This window comes from Triticum urartu, chromosome 3, assembly GCF_003073215.2.
Source record: "Triticum urartu cultivar G1812 chromosome 3, Tu2.1, whole genome shotgun sequence".
Taxonomy (NCBI): domain Eukaryota; kingdom Viridiplantae; phylum Streptophyta; class Magnoliopsida; order Poales; family Poaceae; genus Triticum; species Triticum urartu.
Window position 1 is genome coordinate 650,179,040 of NC_053024.1, and position 14,974 is coordinate 650,194,013.

Sequence of the window (14,974 nt, forward strand, 5' to 3'; positions counted from 1 at the left end):
AACAATGTTTGTGCAACTTTTAAAAAATGTCTATAGCATTAAGAAAATGTTTATGAAATTAACAAACCGTTCACACGTTTCAAAAAAATTATAAGATCTTAAAAAATGCTTATAAAACGTAAATAAATATTTGTGAAATTTAAAAAGTGTCTATCCCAGTAAAATAAATTATTCATGACATTTAGAAAATAATCACGTGTTTCTAAAAATGTTTCTGACATTTTAAATAAACTGAATATGAAATATATGAAAATATCACGTAATAGATATAAAAATAGTATCATTCAGAAAATGTTCGTGATATCTGAAAAAATATGTTCACGCGTTTCAAAAATATGTTAGTAAATTTTACTATTTTTTATGCAATGTAAAAAAATTGCATAATTTTTTTATGAATATTTCATATCATTCAAAAAAGTTAAATATGCATTAAAAGAATGTTTAATCTATTTAAAAAATTAAAACATATATTATAAAAGTTTTCATCATTTATTTGATAATGCTCAAAGAAATGTTCCACGTGTATAAAAAATGTACAACATGTATTAAAAAATTAGACATGTCTTGTCTAAAAAATGAACTGGAAAATAGAAGAACAAAAACAATGGTTGATGAAACACATAAACGGAAAACGAGGAAAACCAGAGAAAATGGTACAGAAACACAGAAAAACCCTGCATGGAACGTTCTGAGATCGGTCTAGACCGATATGTACAACCTTTCCAAAACTGATTCAATGGCGAGAGACAGGGTGGGGCGAGCCCAAATCCTATTTGGCGCACTAAGAAGAGAGCGCACCTAGCGTGTCAGAGGCGAGGCCATGGGCGGAGACAGGGAGGGGGCAGCAACTAGCTGAGGATCGCTCGTTCGCAACCCCTCCAAGGGTCATTTGGAGTGGGCTAAGAAAGCACCACTTGGCGCGTTCTGAGCCGCCGCCATTTGTTGCGCTTTGGACGCTCTTCATGGATTATTTTTTTGCATGCGTCTTCAGCTTTTTATATTTTTTTTTGTTTTTTTACTTTTCAGCTTTACACCGGTCTTTCTTTGCTTTTCAACCATTTTTTTTAAAAAAAATTGCATGAAAAAACACGTATGTTTTTGCTTTCGTGAGATACACAGTCGTGCCTCTGTGAAATGAAAAAGAACGCGTTTCTTTTTCTCCTTCCGTGAGAGGCACGGATTTACTTTCGCGAGAGGCATCGGAAATGAAAAAAAACATATATTTTTTCTTTCTTAAGAGGCACGGTTTTGCTTCCGGGATAGGCATGGGTTTGCTTCTATCAGGGGCATGGCCGTGACTCTCGAAAACGAAAGAATGTTTTTTTTTTCGTGAGAGGCATGATTTTTTCGAGAAAATAAAGTTCGTCAAAACCTATCAACATTGGATCTAGTTTTGAAGATTTTGACACGAGAAATTTAATGGTGAAAACGGTTCAAGATTTAGATGCACAACTTAAGAGATAAAATGTTTTACATAAAAGATCTAGAAAAAAGAAAAAAAAGAAATCTCAGGTTGTGACAAGTGGCGCATATGCGGTGCACCACTTGTCGCAACCCGGGGAGGACGGAGTGACTTTTGGAGGAAGTACTCCTTACTTAGTTTTTTTTAGGCAAAGTACGAAGTGCACACCCTCCGACCGACATCGGCGCGTTTTTCGGCCATTTTTTCTGTTTTGTTTATGTCCGTTTTTAGTTGGTTTATATTTTATTTTATTTTTCTTTCTGCCTTTTCTCTCTCTAATTCCCATTACAAAAATCTGTTAAAATTCGTGCACTTTTTTCAAACTTGAAAACCTTTTCCAGATTCATGAACTTTTTTAAATTTGTGATTTTTTCCTTAAATTTATGAGGTTTTTAAAATTGAATTATTTTTTATATTTGTGAATCCTTTGTAAATTCTTGAATTTTTTTTGAAAAATTGAACTTTTCTCAAATCCGCAAACTTTTTTTCAAATGCACATTCAAGTCCATGAACCTTTTCAAACTTGTGATTTTTTCCAAATCAACAAACTTTTTACATATTTGTGAACTTTTTGTTGCAAATCTATGATTTTTGTTTTCAGAATCCACATTTTTTAAAATTTACGAACATATTCAAAATCCCAAAAACTAGTGGCCAATCTTTTTCCTAAACCTACATCACAACACAGCCGAGGAAAAACCGTAAGCGTGCAAGCCGAGTTGAGCAAGCGAACGAGAAGAAGCAAAGCGAGAGCGAGCGAATCTTAATGGGCTGCGGCCCGCTCAAATTCGTGCGAGTGCGAGTTCTTGTTTTCGGCGCTATAATATGTAGTTGTAATGTACATGCCTAACAACCACAACCAATTGCATAACTAGCCCATATCTCTACTACTTATGAAAGAGCAAACATAAATTACCCTAGAGCCATACCGAACAATGTACACAGGATTACCCGAAGGGTCCTATAATTCTAGCTAAATCACATCCAACAGTGCATATCACATCAGGGGCCTCACACGTAAACTAACACCCTACATTAAATGTTCTGTCAGACCAGACTACCCGGCGCACCCAGCACCCCTTCGTCTTGAATTAGTGGGGATTACTATCCTGTAATTTTTTCGGGCCTCACAACACCTTGCCGCTACACCTGTGTTGCCCATGGACGCAAGCATGGATAACTGTTGCCCCACGTCGCTCCTCCTTTGTTGCCCCGTGGGCACGAGCGAACAGAGCCAACCACCCGAAGCGACTGGAGCGGCGGAGGAAGGGAGACTGCGTCGGCGGCTGCCGGGGAGGAGACGGTGCGGGTGTTGCACCTCCTCATCAAGCACGAGGGGTCCTTTCCGAGGGTCGGGTCATCTCTGCCACGACACTGCCGATGTCGAACTCGCCGCGTGGCACTCTGAATGCTCCTTCCTCCGATGCGGCGGTGACCAAGTTATGCCGCCACTTGCCCCGCCTGCGCACTTGATGGCTCTAATTTTTATCACTTTTAGTAGAGGGGTTTGACTTGGTTTCTATCAGGTTTTCGCCATTTCTCGATTATTACTAACACAAATCCTTCGAGCGAGAAGGAAACTCGGTTTTCCTTTGATTGGCAAGAAAATATACTTTTGGAAGGCAACCAATCAAGATTACACCAAATCAAGCAGCCTCCAAGTTGGTAAAATATGCACCATCACCACTAGAGGAGAAGGCGACCACTGGTATGTGGGCAAGCACTCGTACCAGGCATCGATGCCCCCCCCCCTCATCTGTAGGAACAAACTTCGTAAAGGGACATTGATGACCCACAAGTATAGGATCAATCGTACTGCTTTCGATAAGTAAGAGTGTCGAACCCAACGATGAGCAGAAGGGATTAACAAGTAGTTTTCAGTAAGGGTTCACTGCAAGTGATGTAAGATAGTTTTGATATATGGTTTGACAACAAGATAATTTATAACAAGAGTAAATAGGTTCAACAAGTGGCCCAATCCTCATGAGCGCTAAGGACAAACCGGAGGTGTTTCTTATAGTAGCTAAAATGCTCTTGAGGACACACACGGTAATCTCGCTAAGTTACTTTCATCATGATTCATTAAGTTATCGTTCATTGATTCAATAGGTGTTGTGTGGGTGGATAGGAGCTAAGATATTGTCTTAACTTGAACAAATACCTACTTATGATTATACTCTCATGCAAACATATGCAACTACAAAGATAAATAATTAAGATACATCTAACCATAGCATTAAACAGATTGATCCAAAACAGCCCCTCACGAAACAACTCATAAACCGGGGTTTGGGTTTCTACCACTCCCGCAACTCGTCATCTACAAACTATTTTCACAACACATTCCCCTAGGCCAAAAGATGGTGAAGTGTCATGTAGTCAACGTTCACATAACACCACTAGAGGAAGAACAACACATTATTTCATACCACGGTGATTACCTGCATTGTTGAGGTTCCACGAGGTTCATCTGGACGAGAAACGGGGAAGTGGTTCGGACAAGGGGAAACAAGATGCACCACTTGCGCGACAAGTCCCTCCAAGCTTCCTCGGCACAGGCTCTACACATCCGCACCCGCACATTCCTTCCCCATCTTGTTCATTATCGTATGTATAGGGGGTGCCCAACCGAGATCCAACAGTTCACACGGCTCCAAAACAGTCATGAAACGATGCCATTTGGCTCTCCACCCTCTTTGTCCGAGAGAAGTGCTCATGTTGCCATAAGGCCTCGTTGAAGTCTCCACACACCATCCATTATTATGAAGAAACAACCCACAATTTTGTGAGGTGACCCCACATACGATACCACGCGACTCTCCACCCGCGGCTCTCCATAGACAAACGTAGCATGCCAAGTTTTATCATTAGCAACATCCATAAACCATAGTCTATGTACCGCACACAAGAATCCAACATTGTAACTTGGTAGATTTTCATCCCAATAAAGAGTAAATCCACCACTACGTCCATCACTTCCAACACCGGCGAACCCCTTTAGTCCTTGTCTCCACTTTAGCCGCTCCATTTTGGAAGAGGCTTGTCTAATTTCACATAAGAAACCGAGTCTGGGGGAATTGTTTTTTGAGAGGTCCAAAACATCACAAACTGTCTCGCACCCCCCGACAGTTCCAAAATAATAGACTCATTGCATCCGACGGTCCTCCTCGAAGGAGGTCGTCGATGTATCTCCAGAGACACCAAGGTAGTCAACTTTTGTTGTTTGATCTATTGCTAGGAGATTCAATCCCCTGAAGGTCTCCCCCCTTACCATCTGTTATATCTAGTGTTCCAACCGATGCACGACTACCCTCCTTCCCGTGATTACCTTCTTCGCCCTCCATATTCAATATTTTCCTTATAGCAGAATCAATTTGCATGGGGGCACTCTCAGGCTTGAAGGGACTAGATGTTGTGTCCACAACTGTTGGGTCCTCTTTTGCTTTCCTAGACCCTCTCCCGGCCGGTGTTGCACTACCAGCCGGCTTGCTTCCCTGCCGACCTGGTAAACTTGTCATCGGTACGTGTCTGCTTTGGCGCATCTGTATACAAGCATGACCCAAACTTCTTGCTCTTCTCCTCATGCGCTCCGGTACCCCACTCCTTAAATTCACGCCCTACCAGCCTACACACGCTGCAGAACCTTGCGAGTTTCTCGTACCGGACCAAGAAGACTTGGCGGTTATTTGCTCTAACTATGCTCATAAATTGCATCAGTGCTTGCCTCACATCATGGCACACACGTATTCTCACATAATCCCCACGGGAGTTCCCGTTCAACCTCATGTCCAAGATCTCACTTGCGTTCTTCACGAGTTGTTCCATGATTCCCTTCTTGTAGAACGGATCCGATGACTTATGTATTTGTAACCAAAGCGCATAAACACAGTCAGCACCTCCCGAGCCTTGCGGAAACCATCATACTGACACATTAAAACAACACAATTTCGAAACAACCCCGAAACAAGAAGCTTGTACGACAAGACGGAAGCGAATCGCCTGCGCTGGATTCCACGCGGCACGCATGTCCCGGTAGAAAAGTCGCCTGGCTAAGTGACTTGTCTATATGAACCCTAGCTAGGGCTAAGAATCTCACACTTTCCCAAATCTCCGGATCATCCTCGACAATCTCCAAATCATCAAACTCTTCTGAAAGAACATGCGCCCCCATGTTTGGTTTTGGTAATTGATGACAATCTCTATGGACTAATGGTTTCCTTGAGTTATATTTGAAGGTTTTGTCCATAGGATTTTCTTGGAGTGCATGTGTTGATTTCAATGAGAGTTTGTGTCGACCAAGGTGTTATTCAAGGAATTATCCAAAGATTGGTCATGTGAGAGTTGAGCTTATTGCAAGCATGTCTTGAAGAAGAAGATTGTGTGATCATTCATGTCTACCTTCAAGACATCATTCAAATGAAGAGAATTGGAAAGGTTCAAGGTTGATCAAGACTAAGTCAAGAGTGAATCAAGTTGATCAACTCACAAAGCGCAGAAGATGTACCATTTTGTCCCAATGAGTTTGGGTACCATTTTGTTTGTGTTGTTGTTCTAGGAACAAGTGGAGATGCATTGGATGCTCGGCTCACTCACATGGAAGGTGTTTTCACCATGTGCTTATTGGAGTCAAGCTAGGATGATCAACTACTTTGTACCTTCAATTGGTATCTACTACATCCTTCCAATGTTATCTCGGTAACAAGTATCTTCATATACTTCATGCACACATTTCTTGTATCAACCTTGTGTAGGGCATGTTATTCATTCATTCTTGTGATACTTGTTTTCTTTCTCAAAGCATCCCAACAATGATCTCTTGTTGCTACTTGTGATGTCTTTGTTGTTCGTGTGTGGACTTCATTTATATACAATAAGACCAATATCTAGCCATGAGCTATGCTTCCAAGCAAATATCTTATTGGTATATGTATGACCTCCCTTTGGATATCTTGTTCCTCGTGTTGTAACTATTTCGGGTGTACATCCTTCTTTGTAGATATATATCATCATGATTTCGTCTACCTAGAATCTTATACACTTGAGAGAAGTTGCATATCTAGTTGATATCCTTTCTTTCACGACCACCTTGTCTTTCTTATGTTATTTTTTTGGTGGCTCCGTGAAAGCTTTTGCCTTGAGTGCGTGTCTTCTATCGTTGCATCTTGATGCACTCTTGTGTGTGGTGAAGATTATTTTCCTCATGCTTATCTTCACGAGGCTTTTGCCATCTTAATTGGTATCCCTCGTCTTGATGAGGCTTTCATCTTCTATCTTCACCATGGGTTGTCACAAGCATAGGTTCTTAATATGCTTATTAGTAAGCTTGTGAACCCATTTGCTAGTTGTGTGTGGGAATGATAGGCCTTGCACCGTGTGCCTCGTTCTTTCAAGACTTTATTGATGCCTAATGCTCATCCGTACATTAGTCTTCTCAAGTGCATTGCCTTGACTCACACACATCATTTTGGTTGAGCCCATTCTTAAGTTGCCTCTTTTATTACTTGTTGCTCAACCATGTGTGTGTTGCAAGTACTAGGCTTTGTTTCCTATATGCTCACTTGCACTTGTTGTAAGTTTCTATTGATTTTGGGGGAGCTATGATCCTATTTTGTGCACTTTGTATCCAAATACAAATATTCTTATGTGTGCACAAATCATGGGGAGCTTCTCTAGTTTCTTTAGAACACTCCTTTGCTCATTTCATAATATCCTTTATTCATGTGGCTCGTAGGATCTTTGGTCTAGTTGGTTCAATTGATATCCGTTGATTGCTTGCTTCAATTGGTACCTTTTGATTGCTTGATTGCTTGTGTCTCTCTTTGTTATGTCCTTGTGGCATATCATTCCTTTAGCAATCTTGGTGCCTCAATATAGTTGGTCTCCCTCCAAGTATTACCTTTGGATATGTGTATGGCATGGATATGTGTATGGCATTCTACTCTCTTGTTGAGAAATACACAACTTTTGGAGGAACACCTTTTTATATTGGTCTTCTTAGCTTTTCACCCATTTTGGCAATCGATGCCAATGGGGGAGAAGTTTCAGAGAGTTTTGTGGAGGTTTCAGAGAGTTTTGTGGAGAAGTCTTTAGAGTTTTCTCCTTGCTTTGGTTTTGTTCCTAAGCATTTGCATCTCATACGCATGCTTTATTGGTTGTTGCATTGCATGGTGATGCATAATTCCTTGTATTAAACTCTCTTGAAAGTGATTGTCATCAATTACCAAAATGGGGGAGATTGAAAGAACATGCGGTGCCCCCATGTTTGGTTTTGGTAATTGATGACAATCTCTATGGACTAATGGTTTCCTTGAGTTATATTTGAAGGTTTTGTCCATAGGCTTTTCTTGGAGTGTATGTGTTGATTTCAAGGAGAGTTTGTGTCGACCAAGGTGTTATTCAAGGAATTATTCAAAGATTGGTCATGTGAGAGTTGAGCTTATTGCAAGCATGTCTTGAAGAAGAAGATTGTGTGATCATTCATGTCTACCTTCAAGACATCATTCAAATGAAGAGAATTGGAAAGGTTCAAGGTTGATCAAGACTAAGTCAAGAGTGAATCAAGTTGATCAACTCACAAAGTGCAGAAGATGTACCGAGAGGGATCAAGTGATCCCATGGTATGGTAAGAATTGTCAATTACGCTTTGTGTACTAACCCATGGTCTTCGTGAGAGTTCTTTGTGGGGTTAGGTTGTGGTGTGCAAGTTCAAGTGGAGCATCACGAAGAGATCAAATGCTTAAAGCTTGCCGTCCTTTGTAGTGATAATGGACTTGTGAAGATGTGCGGAAGAGTGGCTCACCCATAGTGGAGTATGGGGGAGCAATCAACTAGTCTTCATCGAGTCAACACAATCAAGAAAGGTGGTCCAACTTGAGGGAGTCAAGATTGTCATCATCTAGCTCAAGTGGACCATGTGCAAGGCAAAGGTTTGCCCTTGATAGGTTTTCTATTTTACCGGTCTCATGATGGTAGTTGGGAGACCGGGTTATAGGATCGATTGCCGTACTATCAAGGGGGGCTCTCGATGAGTAGCTTGATCGTATCGTTCGTAGAGAGCTCAAACCATTGCATCCTTGCATCATCTTTCTTGGTTCTTGTTTGGTTCTCTTTGTGAGTCTTAGAGCTTATGGTCATCTTGATGACAAGATTGAGTTCATCGAAAACGGAGTTCGCATGCATCTTCTATGATGTTTTCGATGTTGGAGGTTTTGCCGATTCTTCTCGGCTGGAGGTTTCACTCCTCTTTTTGTTAGGCATACCTCCCCTGCCTCTTCTTACTATTACCAGTCGCTGTTTTGATGCTACTCGTCGTCTTGCTTCCAACAAGCTTGAGTTTGCTCAATTCGGAGCTCATATGCAGAAGTTATGGCAGTTCTTGTTTTCTTGGAAGTGGTTTTTGTCTGGTCCCAGCGGTAGTACCACGAGCCCCAGCGGTAGTACCGCTTGGAGCTCTCAGCCATTGTACCGCTGCTTCCGGGCGGTGGTTCCGGCCAGGCACCGCCCAAGTACCGGTCAGGCCTCTGTTTTGATGCGGTACTCGGGCGGTGGTGGCCCGGTTGGTCCGGTCGTACCGGTACCACCGGTGTCCGGAGCGGTTCTACCGCTCAGGACTTAGTCGCCCGAGCGCTCAAGGCCATGCGGTTGCACCGGCCCGGTACCGCTCGACTACCGCACTCAGGGGTGACTCCCTTCTGTTCCTATGCGGTGGTTGAGCGGTGGCTGGGTGGTTGCTCCGGTTGTTCTTCTCAACCGGTGCTACCGCCTGGTCGCCCAGTTGTACCGCCTGGTAGGGTTCTGCACGTATACTGTGAGTCCCGGTTGTACCGGGACCAGGAGCGGTAGTACCGCTCGTGTGCGGGCTGAGCACATAACGGTTGGATTTCCCCCCTCCTATAAAAGGGGGTCTTCTTCCCCAATGAACCCGATCTCTTGAGCTCGTTTTTTCCCCCATTGTTAACCTTCTTTGAGCTTGCTAACTCTTAATCCCTCCATGGATTCTTGCTAGTTTTTGAGGGAAAAGAGAGAGGAGATCTAGATCTACATTTCCACCAATCACTTTCTCCTCTATGTGAGGGGAACCCCTTGGATCTAGATCTTGGAGTTCTTGGTGTTCTCCTTCTTGTTCTTCCTCTCATTTTCCTCCCTAGCATTAGTTGCTCCGGTGGGATTTGAGAGAGAAGGACTTGTGCACTCCGTGTGCCCTTGCCATTGCATTTGGTGCATCGGTTTGAGTTCTCCACGGTGATACGTGGAAGTGAAGTTTGAGAAGCTTATTACTCTTGGGTGTTTGGGCACCCTAGAGCTTGTTCCTCTTGGGTGCCTTGGCGCCCTAGACGGTTGGTGTTGTTCGGAGCTCAATCATTGTGGTGTAAAGCTCCAGGCAAGCGTCGGGGTCTCCAATTAGGTTGTGGAGATCGCCCTGAGCAATTTGACGGGTACCGGTGACCGCCCCCAAGGGTTGTCAAAGTGTACGGGTTCGGTGACCGCCCCCAAGGGTTGCCATTTGTACGGGTTCGGTGACCGCCCTCAAGGGTCCCTTAGTGGAATCACGGCATCTTGCATTATGCGAGGGCGTGAGGAGATTACGGTGGCCCTAGAAGCTTCTTGCGGAGCATTGTGCCTCCACACCGCTCCAAACGGAGATTAGCATCCGCAAGGGTGTGAACTTCGGGATACATCATCGTCTCCGCGTGCCTCGGTTATCTCTTACCCGAGCTCTTTACTTATGCACTTACTTTGTGATAGCCATATTGTTTCTTGTCATATATCTTGCTATCACCTAGTAGTTTATCTTGCTTAGCATAAGTTGTTGGTGCACATAGGTGAGCCTAGTTGTTGTAGGTTTTGTGCTTGACAAATTAACTGCTAGGTTTATTCCGCATTTGTTCAAGCCTAAACCATAATTATTTTAAAAGTGCCTATTCACCCCCCTCTAGGCGACATCCACGATCTTTCAGCTTCGTCACCCAGGTCCATTTGTACAAAGAAATCTCCTAGATCTGCTTTCATGGCCCTGTATTGCTAGAGGGAAAAATAGCGTGCAAGCCAAGACAGGCTGGATTCGATCCCGCCAAACGCTGAATTGAAAGCTAGGGAATACGATATCCAATTTAAGCTTTTCAATCGAGACATCCAAACGCAGCGTTACAAACAAAGTTAGTTCATCAAAGGAAACAAAGTCATTGCATTGCACCATATCCTGACTAGACTGTACACATCCTTCCACCGATGCGGCCACGCCGATCTCATGGGGCCACTCGTGTACCGCGAGCGTCGGCCGTGGTGTCCAAGTCCAACTAGATCATCGATGGCGCGCGTTGCTGCGCCCATCCATTTTTACAATAAAATGGTAGGAAGGAGTTCTATAAATATGTGGAGACAGACAACATGATAGTAATATTTGCATAAACATATATGATTGAGGGTATTTTGTGTTGGCTAAAAAATAAACAATAGTGAAACCATATTGGAGCTTAGACATTGGTTGCATTAATCATTTCCCAATCTTTGAAGCGGAATTGATGCAACAATGAAACTACATATGCTTAGAACATAAAGGCACTTGAAGAAATAATAGTAGAAAGATCATGAGATATTATGTCTCAAACCCACTTCATCATCCATAAATATTTTTGATAGAGCTAAAAATTCACCGGATCATATTCTTCCCTAAGAAAGCCTAGTAGGAATTTTAGCCCAGCCAATATTAGAAAAGAAAGGTAAGACATTAGTCTAATATAATAGAGTTTCTATCATCCCGGATCACATGGGAAAAACAGAGATACAACGATAGTTCCACTGATAAGAACATGGAATGGAAATTGAATAATTGAGATTCATTGACTATGAATAGTTTGAGAAAACTTTCAGGAAGAGAAACACAATATTCCAAGTATACTTCTTCTCCAAGAAAATTGTGGCAGATACCTCAGTTATAATATCTTCTCTCCAAAAGATTTATTTCCATAAGGTGAAGCCATGCCCTATAACTATTATACAGATTATCTTGAAGTGGCGTATACAAAGAACATACATTAAGTTCACAAAGGAGGAAAGGCTGAGTGCAAGAATTGGCAATCAACCTTTTTATGGCCCTGTTTGGTTGAGCTTTTATCGACGGATTCCGCTACCGTGCAGCAGAATCTGAACCAAAGGGCGAACCCAGCAGAATCCAATTCCAGAAATCTGCTGCCAAAATCTGAACCAAAAGCGGAAGCAGCCCAGGACGTGCTTTCCAAAATCTGATTCCGCTGCGGGCCAAAATCTGAAAAAGCTGTATCAGCTGGTTTGCCAAATGACCTACATCTTTTTCACATGAGATTTTCCACAGCTGTTTTTCCACAGCAGATTTTTCACAGCTGCTTTTAGAAATCCACAGCCAAACCAAACAGGGCCTATACCTTTTGTGTTTGTGTTATAGATTATATACCAACACACACATGTGGGTTAAACCACGGTCATATTTTCCACAGTATGCAGTGTAAGATTATATACTGATGAGATGACACCATGTACAAGTCTAAATCTGAACAGGACTATTTAACTATGTCATATGCGACTTCTCTTCATTCCACTGAGGCACGTCAACTACATCGGCAAGTTCTGAACTAGAGATAATATGGCAGACCACAAATCAACTCTGCCATAATGTTAAAAATTGGGAGTCAAGTAGTGAAGGTACCCGTGAAATCAACTGGAGATAATATGGACATAATGTTAATTTCAATGGAAGAGATCACAAACACAATTAGAATTACCAACGTCATCATGGTATGCGGAATCAAGTAAGAGATTTGAGTATGTACGCACAAAACAAATACTCGCATAGTTCTCAAGAGTATGCAAGTCTGAACATGAATATAAAATACCAACAGTGTGATTAGAATGATAGGCAAATTGGACACAAAAAGAAAAAAATGACAGAAAAACTATTGTATTACTTCTGTCAAAGCAGTTCAGATTCATGTGTACCCATCAATCAGTTTGCATTGGTACAACTACATGAGCAGGACTCAGGACCATTGACCTACTAACCTTTTGCAATGCAGTCAGAGGCTCTAAGTTGTTTCCCTTCAGACCGTAGTATATTAGCCGGTACTAGCCAAATCATGTAATCTGAACAAGAGAAGAAACTTTTACACCGCCAAAAAAAGAAGAACCTTTTTAATGTAGGATTTTACACAGGAAGACATGATAAGGATTGACGAAAATATCATTTGGTCTGACTGACCAGGTAGTGAAGGCCGATCTGATTCAATGGGTACACATGCTCCTTTCATTCTTTGAGCTGCCAGCACGTCATTGTCAATCCACATTTGCGCATCGGCACTTGTGACAGCAACTAAGAGATCTAGGCAACAAGGAGATCTTTTCCTTTCAGTAAGTATTGCTAAACAATACTGTATTGTTGCAAAAAAGATAGACTCATGAAATAGGCAAACCTTCATTGGGTCGGCCGCCGCCGCGCCTATGCCCCCAGGCCGGTGGCTACAGAACCATGTTGCTCGCTGAATTTCCATGGAAATTCAGTGCTCTCGCCAATGGTGGAGGGCCTTCGCCACTATGCCTGCGCCCCCTGGCCACTAGCTGCTTGCTGCGTCTCCATGGGGATCCGGTGCTCCCACCAGTAGAGATGTGGCATGCGCGCCACTTGTCTCCATGGGGATTCGGTGCTCCCACCAATGGAGGAGAGGCCGCATGCGCGCCACTTGAGGGCGGCGACATGCCTAATGGCGTCATACCCATGAATCGACTGGAGATAATATGGACACCATGTTAATTTCCATGGAAGAAATCACAAACACAATTCAAATGTACATCATGGTCTGGGGAATCAAGTAAGAGATCTGAGGATGAACGCACAAAGTAGATACTCCCGTGGTTCCCAAGAGTATGCAAGTCTCAACATGAATATGAAATACCAACACTGTGATTAGAATGATAGGCAAATTGGACATCAAAGGAAAAAAAGAAGATGGTAGAACTATTGTATTACTTGACATCAAACAGGGGCACATAAGTAGCTACTAAAGTGGGATGTTTGTCCATACTTTTAGACTGAGAAGATATTTTCATGGTTTCGGAGTGCAAGTTGTCAAAATAAATACTACAAATAACTACCCAAGCCAGAAAATCACATCCCAGACTTGTCAAATCAACTGTTAGATCAGAAATGTTGAAATTCTAGAACAATGTAAGGATCGATGGAGTCCAGTGATGAACCATCTAGTCTTAATTGGAGAGGCCTTGTGTTCCCTATTTCAGATTCAAATCTGAGCATAGGACATATTAGGACTAATATAAATATAGATGGACTAATGGGCATCCCAAGCCGATATGTTTGGTCACTTGATGCGGATGATGAGAGACTTGAATACAACATATTGGATGACGCCCTGTGTTCCCTATTTTAGATTCAAATGCTGAACATAGGACATATTAGGACTGATATAAATATAGATGGACTAATGGGCATCCCAAGCCGATATGTTTGGTCACTTGATGCGGATGATGAGAGACTTGGATACATCATATTGGATGACCTTTTACCAACATGTGCAACATCAGGGGCACCGTTGTCCACACTTGCTTCAGGAAACTTCAGAGTATTACCAAAATTATGGATATCTAGCCTGCAAGAATCCCCCAAAGCAACAGATCAGAACCAGCCAGGGGCATTTGTGGTGCGGGTACCTTCAACAATTGAATGGCCCTTGTCATCTGGATCCCCTCATCGGCTGGATCGGCTCACCTCGCGCGCCTTGGCGATGCGCGTCGCGCTGGATCACCTCGCTCGTCTCGGAGGTGCTTTCCTACCCTGGTAGCGGACGTCTCTCCCGCCATCACCGGTGAGTTCCCGAGGCACCGCAGTTCGGCCTTGCCCCCTTAGGTGGTATACCTGGAAAGCTGGCGTGGGCTTCATATGGGCGACAGCGCGGAGGCGGCATCCTCGGTGTCGAGGGTGTGCCTACAGCGGGATTAAGGGCGTGGCCAGGCAAGATGATCTTCTTTAGGGCTTCTGCTGGCGCCGGGGGTGGGTGCAGAGGAACAGGCAGAGTACATATCAGATGAAGCAGTTAAAGAAAGGCTTTCTTTGAGCGCGATCCGGATAAATGGGCTTTCTGTGGGAGACAAAGTCCAATCAACCACAAACCTGCAAATCGGCCACCAGAATAGCTGCCTACATAACAACCCATTTGGTTTTGAGCAGATGGCAAATCGTATGGCCAAAAACGCTCTAGACATGTCATTTGACGGTTAAAATCGCCAAGTGTGTGAGAGGACAGGGATTAGGCTGTTCTTAATCGAAAATTTGTTTTTGTGCTCGAGCTTAGATGCTCCCGATATCTATGCCGGTGGTCCGCGACGAGATCCGTGCGTCATTTTGTATTGCATGACCGTATATGGATCCCCCCACGCCGCAGTCGTTCATTTATTGAGACGCGTCTTTGCGTCGCCGTAGTGGATCAGGAAGGCTAGCGATGGCTCGGCTCATTTCCTGAGCCATCATGA